A 20,669-nucleotide genomic window follows, 5' to 3' on the forward strand; every position below is an offset into this window, starting at 1 on the left:
GGCTACATGAATGTCCATACATGCACACATATGCATTCCCAGGCATGTGTATGAAGGGAGTGAGCAAGGCCTCAGGGAACACAGCCTCTGGCAAAGCTCTCAGTAGACGCTTGGAACAGAGGAGAAAGTTCTCAGGGTTAGCTAGGGACCCCAAATGACAGGGTAGAGATGATGAAGGATTTTCCCTGTTTGCCCACAGAAGGGCTCACCCAGAGTGCTTAGCACTCTCAGAGCTACTCTGAGATGGGACCCCCCCCCCCCACCTCAGAGCCAGGCACAGGCCAGGTGGGTGGCTCGAGGTGCACCCTGGCACAAGGCCTAGGTACACATGTGGCCATCTCGAGTAATAAAGAAGAGGCGAGAAACTCTTTCTCACTGAGTTCTTTTCCTTCAGACGTGCCCATAAGCACTAGAGCTTTTGTCTGGAATCTTTGGAAAGGCTCCCTTCTTATTCCCCACCCTCACAATCTCTGTGTGTGTGTTTGAAACCGTCAAGTGTTTTGCACCTCCCCTGTCACCACCAATACCACACCGTCCTTGGGTTTTTCGCCTGCTAGTCGCACCCACACTGTGGAGGCAGCTCCTTAGGTGTCCTTTCTTCCCGGCTCTCCGGCAATTCCTCCAGGTCCAGCATCCCTGCTCGGAGCTGCCTGCGGCCCCACTCTGCAGCTGACCCTCTGGTATCAGCAACCTCAAGAAGGCTACTTCCAGGGCCCAACCGTGCCCACCTCCAGGGTGGCTGGGAAAGCAAAAGGGGATGATGCGGGCAATGCACCTGCCACGTCAGTGACCCTCAACGAGGTTGAGCTTCTGGTTAGTCGTTTTGACATTTCCAAATTTCTGCTGTAAGAAATCCTTTAAAAATTTTTTAATGTTAATTTATTTTTGAGAGAGAGGCAGACAGAGAGCGGGGCAGGGGCAGAGAGAGAGAGAGAGGGAGACACAGAATCTGAAGCAGGCTCCAGGCTCCATGCTGTCAGCACAGAGCCCGACGCGGGGCTCGAACCCACAAGCTGTGAGAGCATGAACTGTTGTAGGCAATTTTAACATTCATACGGTAGTATTGTGAGTCTCACACATTCATGATCCAGCCATCTTGTTTCACCTATATCTCCACCTCACATGTCCCTCTCCGTGTTTCCTTCAGCAACTGGATTATTCCAAAGTTAAATTCAGGGAATCTATTTTAATTTTCAAAAGTCATCATATTTCTTGGGGAACCTGGGTGGCTCAGTTGGTTGAGAGTGTCCGACTCTCGATTTCGGCTCAGGTCATGATCCCAGGGTTCTGGGATCGAGCCCCGTGTCGGGCTCTGTGCTGAGCATGGAGCCTGCTTAAGATTCTCCCTCTCTGTCTGTCTGTCTGTCTGTCTGCCTCTCCCTCTGCCCCTCTCCCCTGCTGTGCACACACGTTCTTTCTGTCTCTCATAAAAACCAAATAAATCGATAAAATTTTATTTCTTTTTGAAGAGGTAATATTGACACGACTCAAATTCCAAAAGTATACAGGGTTAAAAGAGAAACGTCCCTCCCTCCCTCCTCACCTCTGCTCCACCATGTGGTAGATTAAAACTGATGTCCACTGTACTTGAAGACATGGAGTTTGTTTCTCCCCCCTTGAATTTGGGCTTGGTTGTGTGAGGTGCTTTGGCCAAAGGGACTTCAGCAAACATCACGCAAGTAAAGGCTGGAAAGTGTTTGCAATGGGTTGCTCTCTTTCTTCTGGGGGTTCAGGCATTGCCATGTGAAGCCTCCCCAGCCACTACCAGTCAAACCACAGGAATGCAACCTGGAATAAAATGGTTGTTTTAAGCTACTAAGTTTGGGCTGGGTCGGTATACAGCACAGGTCAACTGATACCTTCCCAGCTCCCACACCCACCCAGTGCGCTCCTGCCCAGGGGAAAACAATATCACCGGCTTGTGAATCTTTCCAAAGACAGTCTCTGTGGAAATATATATTCTCCTCCCTTCCCCTCTTGTCCCTTTATAAACAAACGATAACACGCAGTTCCTAACCTAGTTGTAGCTGTTTGACATAACAAGGTATTCGGGAGATCGTTCCCTACCAGTGTACGAGAAGCTTTCTTCAGAGTGTGCCATCGGATGCACAGACCATAAATTATTTAATCAGGCCTTTATTGATAGCGTTTAGATTGTTTCCAGACTTCTGCCGTTTCCAGCAACGCTCGCAACGAACAACCTTGCAGTCCATCATCAGCACGCCTGCGAGCATTTCTGCAGGAGGACTTCCTGGCTGCGGCTTGCAGGGTGTGATTGCGACGGGCCTGCTCGTGGAGTATAACCTGTGGGGAAGGACATGCTTTCTGTTCCTCGGGCCTCCCCTCTTCTCTCGGGCACAGTTGTCCAGCTGCAGATTCCCGGTGTCCCTACTTGTTTCTCTTGCTGACAAGGGCAACGCGGCCAGTTCCCGCTCATCCGGACCTCTCCCACCCCAGGATGGGACCAGGCGAGGACTGGGGGTGCTCTGACCGCCTCCCCCCGCCGCCCCGGCTCCATTCCAGGCCCTAGAATGTGAAAACGCTGATGCGTGGAGCTTCTGAGAACTATGCACAACTATGATTCTGTGGACAGTTCAGATAAGTTATCATTTACTGACAGACACTAACCAGTCCAACAAAGGCAAGAGTCTCGGTGCAAACAAACAAGCGTCTGGAGCAGCAGGACAAAGGAGCCTGTGTGTAACGAATTCCAATGAAATATCCCGTTCCCCACTTCACCCCCAGGCCATTAACACCAAGGAGCACTCAACCTCACGAAGCTAAACAAACCAGAGTTGCGGTCACCAGGAAGTGTCCTTGGTGACTGTGGAATAGGAGTTGGCACCAACCGCTGGTACCGTGCCTGGCGGCTCAGGAGCCAAGGGCACACGCCCGCTCCCTGGTGTCCAGCCGTCTTCCTCCCTTTCCTTTCACTCATCCCAAGGCCGGCTTCTCAGAAGACGGGGCTGGGCTGGATCTCCCTGTTCCCTGGGAGGAAGCACATTCTGGAGGAGACTGGAGCCCCACTGTGACCTTGCTGTCCTTTGCCGGGATCCCCATGAGGACTGAAGTGGGGGGGGGTGGCTGGCTTTTCCTGTCACTCTCCTCCCTTCTCTCCTGTTTGGCAGAACTCAGCATCTGCTCTGTTCCTTGTCAATACTTGGTAAACCTTCCCTTTCCTTCCTGCTTCTGCGCCTCGTGGCTGCGTTTGCAGACCTCTGTGGCTGCTCCGGATTTGGCAGGTGACAGCAGCGTTTGGTCTCCAAGGTGCCAGGCCCTCCTCTGCCTGGGTGTGGAGGGGATCCAGGGCTCAGAACTCCTGGAGTGGGGAGACAGTTCTGTCCACACCTGATAAGACTGACGCCGAGGTGAGGTCAGAGCCTGGTGAGGAGCCAGCCGGGAACTGGGACAGATAACCTGTGGATGCTCCGAATCCTTGGTGGCCTCAGGAAGGAAAATACCTGCATGAACAAAACAGCAAACTCTAGGGCAGGGGGAGAAAGGAACAGGGGTGGAAACAAAGCCTACAAAAAAGGACCTGTGATATAGCCTTAGGGGGTCTCAGCTGGGCGTCTCCTAGCGGCCTTCATCTGCCCACACTCACAGCCTTTATCTCCAAAACTGCAGAATATCTTCAAAGCTGGAGAATTGTGTCTCACCTCCAGTATCTTGGATGCTTGAGTCATTGGAAGTTGCTCATTGCCATGGTTTTATTGTATTTATTTTAAGTTTATTTTTTAGAGAGTGAGAGAGAGAGAGAGCGAGCATGAGTAGGGGGCAGGGGCGGTGGGCAGAGACAGAAAGGGATAGAGAAAATCCCAAACAGACTCCATGCTCTGTGCAGAGCCCAACGTGAGGATCGATATCATGATCTGTGAGATCGTGACCTGAGCCAAAATCAAGAGTGGACACTTAATCGACTGAGCCACCCAGGCGCCCTACCATGGGTTTTATTTACTCCCTGCCTAGGTCCCTCACTCCTGAAGAGGGTGGGCAGGGTTTCTCTAAATCTTCCTGCTTAAAATAGATCTTTAATAAATACTTGTTAGTTCATGGTTTAAAAAAAAATCACGACTCTGCTTTTTGGGTGGAATTTAGTTTGGACAATAGTAAATGATTACTACTGATTGAGCAACACTGTACTTGTGTTACCTAGTTGAACCTCTCTGCAGGGTAGGTACTGCCTCCGCTTGGTGGGGAGAAGATAAAGCCTCCGTGAGGCTTGCCTAAGCTCACACAACTTGCAAGAGGTCGGGCTGGGGTTTGAACCCTTGGGTCTGAAACTCCGAGTTCAGCCTCCTTTCCCTCAGCACCCAAGTGTTGCTTTCGGGTTGAGGAAAAAAGCAGTGAGGTCAGAAGCAAAACACTGCTGGGGACCAAAACTTCCTCTCCTCCTGCTCATGTTGGTTGTGGGCTTGTGATCACCCCTGCACCAGGACCGTCCCTGGGCACCGTGTGGAGGGCAGGCACCGACAGACTACCGAGAGCAAATACAGAGCAAAGAACAGTTGGCATTTGGTTTTGCACATATCAGCCTCCCCCAGAGGCTGACTCGTAGGGGGCATGAATGAGCCCAACCCTCTTTCCTATTCCCCTCACATCAACTATGGCTGGTCCTGGGTTAGTGAAAGGGAAGCTCACACAAATGTTGGCTTAACATTTCTAAGGCTACATAAATGGCACTTAACTGATAATAAAAATAATAAAGCATCAGATTCTTTCCCTTTATCCTAGACCCAAATCCCTTCCAGACTGTGTGGCTGTGGGCAATTTGGGTAAGTTGTATAACCTCCCTGAGGCTCACATCTTCACTTTTAAAACAGGATAATAACTGTAATGTGCTATAAAATCCAGTGTCTTGCACAGTGTTTGGCACATAAAAGGGTCTCAATAAATGTTTGATGTTTGAATGAATGAAATATAGGGATTTTCTACTTATTTTGCATCTCCTGCAGCACCTGGCATGTTCTGGACTTGTGCATGATTCATGAATATTTTGAGGTTGTCTTTATAGTTAAGAATGAGGACATGCCCCATTAAAAAAAAAAAAAACCCAGCTCCACTTAAACACAGAGGAACTCTTGTTAAGAGAGCCTGTGATTTGCTGCAGGACCCATGGGGTGTTGTGGTATTGGAATTAATAATAAAGATTTGTTAATTCCCTGCTCTTGCCCCGGCTGCCTTCCAAGAGGTGATGTGGAATCCTGCTGTTTCTGCTCCAGATAAATCAATGATAATCTTCAACCCAGTGAGGGGCAAGTCATGGGGATGTACTCCCATGTCAATGACACTGCTAAAAGCAGATTTCTTGGAAGTCATTTGCAAGAGGCTTTGAATTTGCCAGATTGCTTGCTGAGCCTATAATACTGCACACATGTGGTGACCTTGACTTGGCTATTTCCACGAATCCTCTTTCCCCTTAAGCCATGGCCGACAATTCGAAGTCACACGGCAGGGATCTCTATCTTTCCACTAATGATCATTGTTCAGGTCCAGCCCATTCTCTGTGCACCGCTCGTCTCCTGGCGTTGATTCTGCTCTGATGGGACCTGAGGGGAGGGGAAGGGAGGTGGGCTGCATGTGGCCTTCTCTTCCCTTTTTGGTTCCTTTGATGGGGCAACTTTTGAGTAGGAGAACCTTTTCTCCCTCCTTTTCTGTCCACTCATCTATTTGTTTATTCACCCACTGTCCAATGGGAAGCACTATGGGGGCTATGAGGGTACACAGAAAAGGCGTGAGGTGTGGACTTGGCCCTTGAATAGCTGAACACAGGCAGAAAACCAGCCATGAGCCTGACTAGTGCTACCACCGCAAACATCGGCAGTGATTACCTCCAGGTGGCAGATTTAAGAGTGGTTTTAATTTCTTCATTGTGGGTATCTGCATTTCTGATCTTTCCTTCAATAAACATATATTGCTATGTGTACAATAAAAGTCATTCAAAGGGTGAGTACATGGTAAACAGGTGCTAAGTGCACAGGGAGGTGCAGATGGAAATACCAGGAGAATAGAGAGAAGGACAGTGTTATTACCCATCCAGGTGGATTTGAAGAGACTTTTGGAGAAGGTCATCATTGAGTTGAGCCTTGAAGTTGGAGGGACGTCCGTTGGATGATCTGCCTTGCACCTCCTCTCGTGTGACTCCCATTTCTGTGGCCCAGTGCTGAGAGCTGCCTGGTTCTCAGATGGCCTTGCCCTTATCAACTTTACCATGTTGCTCCTTAAGAAAGACCCTTGTGGGCACCTGGGTGGCTCAGTTGGTTGAGCATCTGACTTTGGCTCAGGTCATGATCTCACACTCTGTGAGTTCGAGCCCCGCGTCGGGCTCTGTGCTGACGGCTCGGAGCCTGGAGCCTGTTTCAGATGCTGTGTCTCCCTCTCTCTGACCCTCCCCTGTTCACGCTCTGTCTTTCTCTGTCTCAAAAATATATAAACATTAAAAAAAAAAATTAAAAAAGAAAGAAAGACCCTTGTCTGAAAGCTTGGAAGGACCCCTCTTGGGAGAAAGCAGGAAAGTTAGAGGTACAAATTTCAGAGGTGAGGGTTAGTGGCCGTCCCCTCTCTCCTTCAGTAACGAAGGACAGGCAGCTAGAAGCCTGGCCTCAGACGAGTTCAGCCTTGTCACATCTGACAACCGGCACACTCCAGTCATTTCAATTCCTCACTCTCTATCCCCTGCCACTCCCTGGCTTCAACACCTCGTCTGCCTACGATGAATGTCCGGAGAACAGTCACTGCCACACAGTTCAGGTGTTTCTCCTCAGGGGGTTCCTGCCCCTAAAACACACTCTCAGCCCAAATCGACCAGCCTGACCGTGGCTCTCTGGCTGAGATAGCAAGGTAGGTAGAGGCAGCAAGACCACGTGGGCTGTCCCCGTTTTATATTCACCCAGTTACCTTAGCAACAGGAAACAAGAGGAGGAACAGCACCACCTACCAGGACCTCCATTCATTGAGAGACAGAGGGAATGGAGGAAGCACTGGCCTGCAAGTCCAGAGGCTAGGGCTTCTGCCTGGGCTCGGCGCCACTGGCTGCCTGCTTCCCACCACTCGCCTCCCTACTGGTCTATTCTAGATGGAATGGGAACAAGGGCTCCCTGGATGGGTTAGGGATAATGTCAAGGAGCATAGTCCTCCAGGGAGAAGGCCCTACTATTTCTGTTTCTGGTGGCTTCAGGCACAGGAATTGCATCAGGGGGCAACTATATGTCAGCTAGTCTTCTGTGACTTAATTTGCCACTCACCACCTGTGATGCAGAAACGTTTGCTGACCAATGAGACGATTGAGCTCCGAGGAGGCTGGCCCTTGGCAGCACCTGGACTACCAAGACGGATATTTCTTTATCTGGGGTGGGAGGTAATACCGACTTTGATTCTTGAGCATGAGCATGTAGAAAGGAAATTGAAGAAATCGAAAGTAATTATGAGCAGCGCAACTCTGCAAATACCTTAATAATAGAAATGATAATAAAAATAATATCCTTGGCATGGTCTTAGAAATTTTCAGAGAACTTTCATATCCGTTCTCTTGCCATGTTCTCATAAGGATCCGGTGAGGTAGGCGGAGCAGATATTACCACCTCTGTGTTTCAGTGGAGGATACTGAGGCACAGGGAGGCTGAAGATCCTAGGGTCTCTTGGACAATGGCAGGGCCAGACCTGGACCTCTATCTCTGCCTCTTGGCCTCAGCACTCTTTTGTTGGACAGGACCCATGAGAGCTATGATGAAGCAGAAACATTCTCCAACCTTGTTTGTGGCCGTGATCCTTGGACTTAATACATGTCAGACACCTTTCTCATAAAGAAAGAGGGGCGCCTGGGTGGCTCAGTCGGTTGAGCGTCCGACTTCAGCTCAGGTCACGATCTCGCGGTCCGCGAGTTCGAGCCCCGCGTCGGGCTCTGGGCTGATGGCTCAGAGCCTGGAGCTTGCTTCCGATGCTGTGTCTCCCTCTCTCTCTTCCCCTCCCCCGTTCATGTTGTGTCTCTCTCTGTCTCAAAAATAAATAAACGTTAAAAAAAAGAAAAAAAAAAGAAAATAAAGACTCATTCATTCAACAAATACTTTTAAAAAATGATTATTTATTTATTTTTGATAGAGAGGGAGAGAGAGTGAGCAGGGAAGGGGCAGAGAGAGAGGGAGACACAGGATCTGAAGCAGGCTCCAGGCTCTGAGCTGTCAGAACAGGGCCCGATGCAGGGCTCGAACTCCCAGACCACGAGATCATGACCTGAGCTGAACTCAGGAGCTTAACCAACTGAACCACCCAGGCGCCTCCAACAAATAATTGATTGAGCACCTACTATGTGCCAAGCGCTGAGCAAGGCACTGAAGATTCAAAAATGAACAAGGTGTGGTCTCTACTCTTGAGCAGCTCCATCTATTAGGCATTTACTCTGGTTTAATTAAATTTCTCATAATGACATTGGATAGAATCACCAACCATGAAATCCCCAAAGTGACACCGCCCACCCTGCAACCATTTTTGCCTCCGAACAGAATTCCACCGGGGCTGCACCCGCGCTAGGAAAAGACATACTTCTCTTAAAATTGGTGGAAGGATAACCAGGAACAAGGGGCAAAGATGAAAAGCCTTACGCAAATGCCAACACCGCTCCGGCCCTGGAACAGGCAGGGGCTTCAGGGGGATGAGAGAGGGCCCTTGGCTTGGTGAGGAAGGCCGTTGGAAGTGGCCTGCTGGACACAGGCTGAGGGCTGACAGGGAGTCAGAGAACAGCTGCAAATGGATGTCAGGTGTTGGAGAGAAACCTGAAGTTCACTCTTTGAACACTCACAGCCATTAAGTCCTGTTTCCATGGATGGGGAGTTGGGGGCCACACTCTGCCTACAGCAAAGAATTTTTTCTGAAATTGACATGTAGAATCTTTTTTTTTTTTTTTAGAAAAAGAGAAAGTGAGTACCTGCACAAGCAGGGGAGGGGCCGAGGGAGAGAAAGAGAATCTCAAGGCAGGCTCTATGCTCAGCATAGAGCCTGCTGCAGGGCTTGATCCCATTACCCTGGGATCATGACCTGAGATGAAATCAAAAGTCGGATGCTCAACCTACTGAGCTACCCAGGTGCCCCAACATATAGAATCTTTTTTTTTTATGTTTATTTATTCTTGAGAGAGAGACAGAGACAGAGAGAGAGCAGGGGAGGGGCAGACACACACACACACACACACACACACACACACACACACAGAATTTGAAGCAGGCTTCAGGCTCCGAGCTGTCAGCATAGAACCCAACATGGGGCTCGAACTCATGAACCATGAGAGCACGATCTGTGCTGAAGTCAGATGCTTAGCCGACTGAGCCACCCAGGCACCCCCTGACATGTAGAATCTTAAAGGCAGAGGCCTAGAGATCCAAACCAGCTCTACAATGGGGGATCCTATCCCTAAAGCCTGAGGAACACATTTTAGCATTTTTACCGCCTTCTCTACACCGGGCCAACCATACCTTGTTCTATGAACAGAAAAAGCATTCATCAGCCTTTTAGAGTTTCTTAGGGCGGTTTTTATCTGCTTAGTAAAATGGTGATGAGGGGACAAATTTTGATATGAAGAACCCAAATCTCTAGGCCAACACAGGGCTCCAGCAATACACTCTTCACTTACAGAAAACAACCTCTTAGATTTCTGCTTTCCTCTGCAGAATTTGTACCCAGACACATACTGTGGGTTAGACTTGGCAGTTCTGAAGACACAAGTGAAAGGGATTCAGAAAAACCCACGTCTGACTGAGTTCATGATATAAGCGGGAACGTCAGAAGGGAAATGAAGGCCCACACGGTTTCAATTTTAATGTACATGGACATAACCCACATCAGAGGAAAAAACATTCTTTGCTTTGTTTTGTTTTGCTTTTTAAGACCCCCTTTACATTAGCCCATCTTTTAACCAGCAAAGAAATGCTGTAAGAGCCAGATGATTGATTGGTGCTATGACAAGTGGAGCTGGGCTATCCTCATGTTAGAAACAGGAAATTAGGGGCGCCTGCGTGGCTCAGTTGGTTAAGCGTCTGACTTTGGCTCAGGTCATGATCTCACGGTTCGTGAGTTCAAGCTCTGCGTCGGGCTCTGTGCTCAGAGGCTGAAGCCTGCTTCGGATTCTGTGTCTCCCTCTCTCTCTGCCCCTCCCCAGCATAAATATAAATAAGAAAGAAAGAAAGAAAGAAAGAAAATTAGACCTGCAACTTGTAAGTGGCCTTAGAAATCATCTAATGCACTTTCTTTATTTTCTGCAGCCTTCATGACAAAGGTAGAAAGTTGGTTAGCTACCATTTATTAGTCTCCCGCTTGAACTCTGGGACCTGCATGAAGAAATTATGTTAGTTTGCTAAGGCAGCTGTAACAAAGTACTACAAACTGGGGGGCTCGAACAGAAATCTGTCTCACATTCTGGAGGCTACAAGTTTAAAATCAAGGTATCGCCAGGGTAGCTTCCTTCCAAAGGCTCAGCGTGACTGTTCCACGCTCCTAGCCTCTGGCGTGTTGCTGGCAATCTTGGGCATTCCTTGGCCTGTGGAAAGATCACCCTCATCTCTGCGTTCATATTTACATGGCATTCTGCCAGAGTGCACCTCTGTCTCTATGTCCAAATTCTTTTTTTAATTTTTTTTTTCAGAGAAAGAGAGAGAGCACATGAGCTGGGGAGAGGGGCAGAAGGAGAGAGAGAGAGAGAGAGAGAGAGAGAGAGAGAGAGGAGAATCCCAAGCAGGCTCCATGCTCAGTGCAGAGCCTAGACACAGGGCTCAATCTCATGGCCCTGGGATCACAACCCGAGCCAAAATCAAGAGTCAGATGCTCAATGGACTGAGCCACCCAGGTGCCCCCAAATTTCTTTTTTAAAAAAGGACACCAGTCATATTGAATTAGGGCCCATCTTAATAGCCTCATTTTAATTTAACTAATTACATCTGCAATGACCCTGTCTCCATATAAGGTTAAATTCTGAGGTACTAGGGTTAGGACTTCAACATATGAATTTGGGGGGAGAAAGACAATTCAACCCATCACATAACTCTACCTGCACTCTCTGTGTCTGGTCCTCACAGCAAGGCCGCAAGCTTGGTGTGAAATTCTGTGGCAGGTCTGGCGCTGGCAGGCAGGTGGTACCGAAGGGTGCAGCCAGGTGGACGTGAAGGGCGCGGACTCTGAAGCCAGGCTGCCTGGGTCGGTAGTCTAGTCCCACCTCCCATGAGTTAATAATAGCGGATAAGGTGTTTTATCTCCTTGTGTCTCAGTTTCTTCATCTGTAAGGCAGGGATACTAAAGGTCCACCATTTCAAAGCCCTAAAAGCTCTGAATACCAAAGACTGTATTTATAACTCATTTGGCAGAAAAACTTGACCTGAAACAAATTCATTTGGCACAAAAATCTGTCTTAAGATGATACATGGCTACTTATAGGCTTTATTTATGCAACATATACATCTCACTACAGACACATTAGCACGTTTGATTGCAGGATACTGTTGTAGATGCTACAGGATGTTATGCAGCCATAACATGTGCACTGTAGTATCTTTCTTAAATTCCTAAATCCTGAGGTCTCCTCTCCTTGGTTTGCAGATGGCTGTCTACTTACTGTGTCTTCACATTCTCTTTCCTTGGTGTGCATGTCCTAATCTTCTCTCTCTATAAGGTCACCAGTCATATTGGATCAGGGTCCACCCCAATGAACTTATTTTCATTTAAATGCCTCCTTAAAGGCCCTATCTCCAAATCCGGTCACATTCTGAGGTACTGGGGGTGAGGACTTCAATGTATAAATTTGGGGGTGGGGGTCACAATTTAGCCCATAATACATACTATTTTAAGAAACCAGATGAATTACCATTCACACCAGATGTATCTCATACACTTGCTGGCTTATTCCTGCCCCAGTGTTTTTCAGCGTGGCCCAGGATCACCTGCAATTGAATCACTTGGGCCCTTAATAAAAATAAGTCTACCCCAGGCCCCTGACTCAGAATCTGGGGGAGGGGGCCGCAGGGCCCAGGTATGGAGCTTGCTTGTTTCTTTTTGTTGTTGTTGTTTGTTTTTGTTTTGTTTTTAATTTTTATTTATTTATTTTGAAAAAGAGAACATGGAGGAGGGACAGAGAGAGAGAGAGAGAGAGAGAGAGAGAGAATCCCAAGCAGGCTCCACACTCAGCACAGAGCCGACGCGGGGCTCAATCTCAAGAGCCTGGGATCATGCCTGAGCCGAAATCAGGAGCCATACACTCAACCGACTGAGCCACCCAGGCGCCCCATGAACTTGCTTGTTTTTCACATTCATGTGAAAGTTTAAGGGGATTCAGGAAAAGCTAGATAGCAAGGTTACTCGCCATCCCCACCCCACCCTCCTGGAGTCCCCCAGGTCAGGGCAGAAGAAAGAGGAGCAGGAGACAGGGAAGCAACACAGTGGGAAGTCTGAGTGAGGAACACAGTGCATCCTGATGGTTCATCCAAGAGGGCTACGACAGAACCTACATTTCTGCTCATAGGTAGCCTCCTGGTCCACTTCAGTATAGATACCACAGAGCTTTGCAATGTAGGTGCCAGCACAGGAGACTCCGAGTGGTGGCATCGTGCAGACTCAGATGCTGAAAACCAGAGAGCAGATGCTGAGGTGGGTCAGGAAGTCCCTGATTCTGCCCCAAAACTTCAGGCAAGGTCACAGGAGCGGGGTCAGTGGTCATACTGGCTCCCTGCAAGATGATCCATCCATGTGAGCACATCCTTTTAACCACGCCCCAAATAACCAACGCGAGCCCTCTAGAGTGGGGGTCTGCTCTGGGTAAATACATGTGCACCTGCCTGTGTCTCACGCCTGTGTCGGGGTGCCCACCAGTCTCCCGTGTCAAAAATTCCAGCAAATCAGCGGTGACTGGGACCCTAACTGGAAATGAGTCTCGTGGCACCATGACAACACATCATCATCAAAGCTACTGGTGATAATTCATCCCTCGCCTTTCTCTGCTTCCAGCTTAGACTTCTCGTTCCTTAAAATACTTGCCTGACTGAAAATGTGGTGACTCACCTGGACTGGGATTGAATAGAACAGGCAGAAGTGCTTTCTTCTAAGGAACTGTCAAAATGCAGCACAGCACCTGAGGTCCTTCACTGCACACCTTGTTCCTGTCAAGGGGAGACATATTTCTTACTCTCTCGTCAGAGTTGAAGTTGCCAAAGAAAGTAAAGTGGTCAGGAAATGTCAAACTTTGGCATTTGTATTAAACAGAGTTTGAGGAAATGAGGCAGGATCACCTGCCAATCTCCTCCTCCTCCTCTACCCAGTGCAAGGTGGGCCCCATTTTTGATAGGGCACTGTCTTTGAATCCTGGGGACTTCAATGACTTAAGAACTTTCTGAAGCTGGTAATCTGGAAATGACACGGCTTGTAAACTTGAATTAATAAAAGAAAAATAGGATAAAAAATTGTACGGTCACTCTCAGTGCCACCTGAATTTCACAAGTGATAAATTATGCTATATTGGAAACCAGAGTCTTCTGAAGTCAGACCTGGATTCAAATCCTAGGTTTGCCACTTAGTAGCTGTATGACTTCGGCTACGTTACTTTACCTCTCTGAATTTCTTCAACTGCCAACGTGGAATTGATATCATCTTCCACATTGCACTGTAATGAATAGTAAATGAATAGTAAAAGGGATCATGAATGTGAAAGGTACCAGCACAGAGTCTGGCCCATAAATGCTCATTCCTTTTCCTGTATCCTCCATTTTCGTCTGCAATTTGAAATGAGCATAATTTCTGGTTAACTAATGTTCTAATATTAGCACATTTCAGTGTGTGGCTTTACATACTTTTAGAACGTCATAAATACTTCTCCAAGAAGAATTAGAAATGATGGGGATACAGACCCTGAGACAGGCAGTCGCTGAAGTCATGAGAAGTGATCTGGATGGTCCAGACACCACAGTAAGAGCAAAGCCTCGTTGTTACTTCCGGGGAATGAGAGTAGCAATTTCCTTTTGAAAGGCCGTAAAAATTCTCTGAAATGTGACAAGCCGGGACGGCTCCAGGGGCAGGAGGGGGAGCATGCCCTCCGCCACGTGTGTGGTGCCTCCTCGTCTACATCCTGTCCCCCTCCAGCCACCCTCCGGTGAGATCCGGCTCCAGTCCCAGCTGACCCCTTCTGGAGGTCCAGCCATTAAGATCTGTCTTTCTCTCTAGCTCTTTCGGTCAGAACTTCAGGTTTTAGTATTTGCTGAGTTTTTGCCTCATTCTTTCATTTGTTTGGGCTCACCGTCCCACCAAAGAGAGCCCAGTTGCACCCCTTAGTGGTTAAATTACTTAACTTCTCCGGAACTCCATCTTCAAATCTGTAGATGGGGATCCTACATTGTTAGGTCGTTGTGAAGACTAATGTGAATAAAATGCATTATCAGGGTATTTTGTAAACTGTCAAGTGCTGAGACAAAGATAATTCAAACCCCTCTTAGCACATATACCTCACTGGCACATTGCAAGTGCTCAAAGATATGTGTTAGTTTCCTTTTTGATTAAAAGTCTTTGCCACGGGAATGCTATTTCAATCCCCAGACAGACCAGGGCATGTCCCGAACAGTCCTCCAGGGGGCTCATTAGGTTCCTCAGGTGGTTTCTGAGGGGAATCTGACATTTACTGTGTACTTGCCGTGTACTTCTCATGCTTGAACATCTTTATTTTCAACCAAGATTCTCTCACCTCATGTGGGGCAAATGAAGCCATGACGAGACTAATAATCCACGTTAGTGTCTTACCACCATCTGTCACCTAGACCCCCCCTCTGCATCTGGGGGGTCCCTGGGTGAGGTGTCTTGTATTTACTCGCCAAGAAAGCAATGCCCGCCTGCCAGACACTGCCCCTCTCCCTGCTCTGCCATCTCACTCTGGCAAAGCTGCCCTGTGGAGATGATGCCTTTCTCTCCCGTTACACTCATTTATGGGGGTCTCATCACAGTGATCCTGTCCCTCAGTAGAGTATTTAGTAAATAATCCTGTGAGCTTTCAGTGACAGCTCTGTTCAGGAATCAGACATGGATCCAGCACGGGTAGGGCCAAGGATATGTTCAGCCATTATTATCATAGCATTCTCAAAAGTACTCCTTTCTCCGACACAGACACTTTGCCACTTGGTGAGCTCACTGTACTTGGCTCCTTGCAGCTCTGCAAGAGAAGCAGATTCCTTGGTCCCTGTGGGGTTTCCCACTGGCTTTCCAGGCACAACTGAATCCCAGCACAGGCTCCAGCTTGCACCCTCCCATTACACAGATGAAGAAACAAAGCCTCAGAGGGTCAAGTAACTTACCCAAAGTCATACAGCCAACAGGTGGCAGAGACCAGGGCCAAGCCCAGGCCGAAATCCAAATCCCCATGTTCTTTCTGATCCAAATCCCATGATCAAAGTGGCAGCGTGACATGTTGTTCTGATCCTGGCATCCATACAGGAGGGCATGCTGTGCTGGTCAGTTTATTGTACATACTTTTATCCTCCTTAGGGGTCTAGGTCTCTTTCTACTTGGTTTCCATTGCAATTAGGCTTTAGGCACAAACTATTGGAGATTCCTTGCCATTCCGTCCCCCTCCCTCAGCTGCCCTCCCAGTACAACTATAATTTATTTCAGTGTTATTTGGCTCATGGTTAAAACCACTGTGGTGCTTATACAAATGACAGAACAAGCAAGCCTTGGCTATAGCTGAGAGACGCCTTAGCCAGTGTCAGTAGACCTGAGATTAACACAAAACCCTTGACTTGTTCCCAAAGCCTCTACACCTGGCCACCCTACACTCTGTGCTCCAGCCTAAAGATCCTGAACCTGAGTTCTTCATTCTGCCCCCCATCCTGGTACCCAGTAGGGAGGGGTCTGTGCCCCCTTGTTCCCACCCCAACCCAGGCGTCCCTTCTAGCCCACTCCAATGACCTGGTGTCTGGCCCCTTCCTGGTTGATACTTCCCTTTCCATTGGGGGCCTTCACCCAGACTAGGCCCCAGCACTCTTGGCCCAGGCCTTGAGCTTTTATCTGTGCTTTGCTACAGCTCTCTTTGGGGGGAGCTGGATGCCCTTCTCCCCTAGATGCTATTAGGGTACTCGCCTCCAGCATAAATATCCCATTTCCTCCAGGCATGAGCTCCTATCCTAGACTCTGACTGTACCAGCTCCACTCACCAGATGAGAACACTCTCTGGGGGAGGGACAGGGGATGCACACCAGCCTTTGTCAGACTGAGCTGGTCATTCCTTGGCAGCTCTGGAGTCAGGCACCACGCCACTTTCTTGGTGGGTTCCTAATGCACCAACAGCCACAGTTCTTGGGTGCTCAGGTAACCAGGGAAACTAAATTTAGGCTGGCTCTCTTATAGACCCTGTTTGATACTGTATACCCCCACCGCACATTCCCTGCCCTCCCATTCTTGCTTTGTTTTCCTTCGTACTACTCATCACCATTTTGGTCTACTATTTGTCCCCCTCCCCTCTTCTAGAGGTAAGCTCCCTGACATTGTGGCTGCTTCGCTTGAACAGGATCTAGCCCACGGTGGCCGCTCGAAAACAACTGAAAGTTGGAGTATGTCGAATGGATGCCTGGAATCCCCCGGCCTAGGCAAGCAGGGTCAGAACACACATACTGAGGTGTTGGGAAAACCAGGAGTTCTCGTTTCTTAGCTGACACAGAGCCCAGCTGCCTCTGGAGGGCTGCCAAAGAGGATTTCCAAATGTCCTCCATCTTAGCCAGGGCAATAACATGTCTACAAACACTTCTCCAGCACAGCTCTGGTCACTGTGAGAAACGCAAAGCCTTCAGGCCGCTTATTACTCCAGCTAGCCTCTGAGCCATCCACCCTGCTGAAAAATCAACTGTTCCTTCCTACAAGCCCTCAGCATGCCCGCACACCTTTGCGGAGCTTTGTGTTATCCGCTTGTCTCCTTCCTTCCCTCACTCATCTTTGCATCCCCAGTGCCCAGCATAGAGCAGGAAAGCTACGAAGGGTGTGATAAATATTTGATGCATAAATGAATGCCTGGATTCCACATGCAGAGAAAGCCAGCCCCTTCTGAATTAAATATGTGACTCAACCATCAGGGCATGACAAGTTTATTTCTACTTATTGTGATTAATGATTTTTTGTTTTGTTCAGAGTTGAAAACCAGTTTTTCAACTCTGAGATGCAAATTTTATAAATTGTAAATTTTAAGATATTCCTTATGGAATAATATTATTTCCAAAAAGACACAGCATAAATTTTAGAGTAAAATTGATGATTATTTTTCCTTTCCTGAGAACTTAAATATCTCCTTTTACTTAGGGCTGACTTAAAAAAAGTGGAGTGAAGTGTTTTATGATATTGAAAATAAAAATCTGTGAAGAAAACCCGATGCTGCCTTTACTCTCTCTACCTGGATAATTAAAGTTTTTATTTATTACAAAAACAATTTTTTATAGGCAATAACTAATTATCTAGTTTCTTTTGGATTTAGGAAAGTCTGGTTTGCTTTACAAAGAGACAATAATACACAGAGGAAAAGAAAGAGAGTTGTCGTCACATTCACAAGAGAGACTGAGTATTTTCTAAATGGATTTACGAAGTGCACTATGCTTTAAACCCTAGTGAACACTTAGTTGATTATATTCCTCTAGCTCAATCATTAAAAATTAATTTAATCAGTATCATAATAGGAGACAAATTCTGCTTTATGATTTTCAATATTAGTTATCTACACACATCAACTTCTGGATAAATGCTCAAAGGACAATTTATTTGATGCTGTGGAGCCATTCCACTCATCCCTGAACCTTAGAAGGTTATACCCCAGAAGGCAACAGTGTTGTGCCTCGATGTGCCTGCCGGTTCAAAAACCAGTACGTTTTCTGCTAACGGCATCCTGATTCCTTGAGGGGAGTCATGGCTCTCCCCACTCTCAGACCCTGAGCTGAGAAATAGTCATGTGACCTGGGCCTGGCCAACCAGGGATTGGTTCAGAGATGGGTAGGTGAGTAAAGCTGGGCCAGGGAGAATGTGACCTGGGACTGTTGCTGGCCCTATTGAGAAAGATGTGCTTTGCCCTTTGGGGTTGCTAATGCTTGGAGCTGTTCTCCTAAAAGTGAAGCCAGACTAAAAGAAAGCAAATAGATGGTAAATTCAGCATACACTGCAATGTGGATGTATCAATAAAATGTACTTTTTCTTATTTGCCCATAATCTATCTGGAGGCACTAGATAGTAGGGGGAGAAACTGGTTTAAGTCCTAGTCCAATCCAATGATTTCAATATCCCCTCTGAGAACATGCTCAGTTCTCAGATGGCCTTGCTCTTCTTTGCTTTGCCAATAAAGATGATGGTGTTTGGCTCATATTCACCTGTACACATCATCATGGTTGACCTGTTTGATAAAATGCTGAAATATGCCTGGGGCGGTTGGTAAACAGGTGCTGCCCGGAGTTCCCTGAGCAACCCTCAGTGCCCCTTCTCTGGGACTTTTCTCCAAGCTCCTCACAATCTGTCGACAAAAGGGTTAATGTTGGGCACAGAGGAACGCCTCTGTTCAGATGGGTCAGTATCTGAGCCTGTCAGGATTTTTAAATGTTTTGATCACCCCTGTAGGGTCTGTAGGGTAGAGGTAGGGAGGTGTGTGGCTTCTATACCCTCACAGTATTGAGAGGAAGGGAACTCTTGGCCTTGTATGGTCCTGGGGTATAGCTGCCTGATGTCCGGCCAGCTCAGGGCAGTGTCCATTTTTTGCCTGTCCTGGGTGTGCTGTCAGCCTCTGATGTGGAAGTCTGTGCATGGTGAGTTGGTGGTCCATCTTCTAGTCTGAGACAGTGCTCTCAAAGGTGCTCCCGGGCTGGCTTAGCCTCTTCTCTGTTCTTTTCAGGTGCTTCTGACTTCTGGCTATGACTTCCTAACCATCCTGATCCTAGGGGTCTACTTGACCCACATCACTGAGTCACCTTCTTACAGTGATCAGCTCTGACAAGTTGGCCACAGACTGGCTGCTACATCTGAGTAGGGTCTAGGCTCTAAGGGGACTAGCACAGCTTGGGAAGTCCATGGTGGGCCTCCCTCTGTCTGACCAGTGCGAGGCTCCACAGGCAGGCCCTCTCATAATTCTAGTGGGGAGGAGGTAGCAGGGGAGAAGGTCCTCTCATGCCTGTGGGATTAGTCATTACTTTTCCAATACTATTGCTCCTCCTAGTCCTCTTTCTTGGCTAGTTCTGCTGCTTCTGTCCCCCCACAATCCCCCCTTCTCTTCCTGTCTAGACCTCTCATACATAAAACACCAATTTTAGCCTACCAAACCCAGTCCTTGATCTGCTAAAGGAGAAGGTAAGGGAATGCAGAGGGTATTTTCTCAAGGTAAGAGCTTGAATTACATGGCTATTGTCCTGCTACAAACTCTACCTTTGAATGTGTGAAGCTGAGTGTCACCTTTCCTTTCTCTTTGCATACCTTCAGGAAAGAATCTTCATCCCCCCCCACCCCCACCAGGCAGATGAATGCCTTGGGTGGACTGAATTCATATGTCATAATCCTCGTTATTCCTAACAACATCTTTTAAGCACCTAAAATCTAACCATCCCTCAAGCCAGTCTACCCAGTTGAGCAAAGTGATGGATTCCATTTTTGGTTTGGCTGGTTAGAGGTGGTTTCAGTCTGTCAGTCCTGACAGACCTGGTAATAACAGAATCTATGTCACATCATTTATGTGGCATTAAGCACAGCTCCACATGCAAATGGATTAATTAAATGCATTTGACAGTCAGATTGATGCCATGGCTAGATCCATGGCACAAAGCTTGCTTTAAAGAGCTCCTCAAATCCATCCATAAGCCTTTTAAATGCACCACTCCCATTCATGTGGTAGAAGGAAATGAAAGAAGAGGGTCCTTCTTTTGGGTTACCTGGGGGCAGAATACCCTCTCCTCCTATTCACCTCTGTGGAGGCTGTACTGAGACCCCATCCTATTCCTCCCTGTTGGCCCTTCCTGCTTCTCTTTACCCTATCAGCATGTTTCAGTTTCTCATAGTAAAAAGACATTGACAAAAAACTCACCTGGCCTCCCCAACTGTAATTTTCCCTTCTCTGCCCAACCAACTCTTCTGAAACAGTGGGCTATGTACCCACTCTCCCTGCTGCTCTCTTCCCTGACTCCATTTGCTTCTAACCCCTTGTGACCTGGTTTCTGCTCTCATGACCCCACCGAAACTGGGGTCACACGAGTCATCAATGACTTGACTTCCTCATTGTCTATGGTTGCATGCCAGTGTTCACGTGCTAGACACCTCTGTGGCATTTTTCACTCTTGATCACTTCCTCACCCTAGAGACCCTTTTCATTTGGACTGCTTGATGACATTTTCCCCCCTAGTTTTCTTTTCACTTTTCTGCCCTCTCCTCAGAACCCCTATTTCACCCTTAGAAGCTGGTATCTGTCAGGTTCAGTTCTCACCCATCCCATGATCTTCTCATTCTTCCTGCTCTCTCTGGACCATCTCAGCCTAGCTCAGTGACTACCTCTATGTTGACCACTTCCAATTGGGCATTTCTAGGCCTCTCTCTGATGGGCTTGGCACCCATGTTCCTAAATGCCTTCTGGAGATCATCCCCGGAAATCCCATGCACATAAAAAACATGTTCAAAACATGCCATCTTCCTCTCCGAATAGTTTCCATTCCTCT

At 47.8% G+C, this 20,669-nt stretch overlaps 1 long non-coding RNA gene across 1 annotated transcript; it reads right to left on the reverse strand.

Moving 5' to 3' along the window:
- Positions 1 to 634: 634 nt before the first annotated feature.
- Positions 635 to 4,633, reverse strand: LOC132683298 (uncharacterized). Its single transcript, XR_009612153.3, has 3 exons — positions 2,068 to 4,633; positions 1,544 to 1,788; positions 635 to 739 (listed from the first exon to the last, which is right to left on the reverse strand). It is a non-coding gene; the product is annotated as an uncharacterized LOC132683298 (long non-coding RNA).
- Positions 4,634 to 20,669: the final 16,036 nt, after the last annotated feature.

The sequence above is a fragment of the Panthera onca genome, chromosome C2 (genome assembly GCF_046562875.1).
Source record: "Panthera onca isolate mPanOnc1 chromosome C2, mPanOnc1 haplotype 2, whole genome shotgun sequence".
Taxonomy (NCBI): Eukaryota; Metazoa; Chordata; class Mammalia; order Carnivora; family Felidae; genus Panthera; species Panthera onca.